We start from the raw sequence: 809 nt of genomic DNA on the forward strand, positions 1-809 counted from the left end.
TAAAACTTCTGGGATGGAATGAATGTATTTTGCACTGTGAGCAGAACATGAATGTTGGGGGCCAAGGGCAGCATGCTTTGGTTTGAATGTGGCCCCAAAGCTTATGTGTTGGAAACTTAGTCCCCGATGCTAAAATGTTCGGAGGTGGGACCTAATAAGATGTGATTAGGTCATGATGGCTCTGACCTCATGAATAGATTAATGTCATTATCACCAGAGTGTGTTAAATATCAGTAGAGTGAGTTTGCTAAAAAAAAAAAAAAAACAAGTTCAGCCCCCTCTTGCTCTCTCGCTCCTGCCCTCTCTTGCCCTTCCACCTTCCACCGTGGGGTGATGCAGCAAGAAGGCCTTCGTAAGATACTGGCTCCTTGATGTTGGACATTCCAGACTCCAGAACTCTAAGCTAATGTGTTTCTATTCATTGTAAATTACCCAGTCTGTGGTATTCTGTTACAGCAGCATGAAATGAACAAGGATGATGCATGATTCGTTCACCTGTGATTTTGAGGCTTTCATCATTGCTATAGTCTGAATGTTTGCACACCCCCCAAATTCATGTGTTGAAACCCAATCCCCAGTGCAATAGTATTAAAAGGTGGTGCTTTTCAGGGGTGATTAGACCTGCTATCATGAATGGAATTAATGCCCTTATAAAAAATGCCTGCAGGAACTGCGGGCCCCTCCCACCAAGTGAGGACATAGCAGGAAGGTGCCGTCTATGAAGCAGAGAGTGAGCCCTCACCAGATACCAGCTCTGCTAGCCCCTTGATCTTGGACCCTCCAGCCTCCAGAACTGTGAGTAATAAATT

The sequence above is a fragment of the Propithecus coquereli genome, unplaced genomic scaffold (assembly GCF_000956105.1).
Source record: "Propithecus coquereli isolate 6110/MARCELLA unplaced genomic scaffold, Pcoq_1.0 Scaffold246, whole genome shotgun sequence".
In the NCBI taxonomy this organism is placed as follows: Eukaryota; Metazoa; Chordata; class Mammalia; order Primates; family Indriidae; genus Propithecus; species Propithecus coquereli.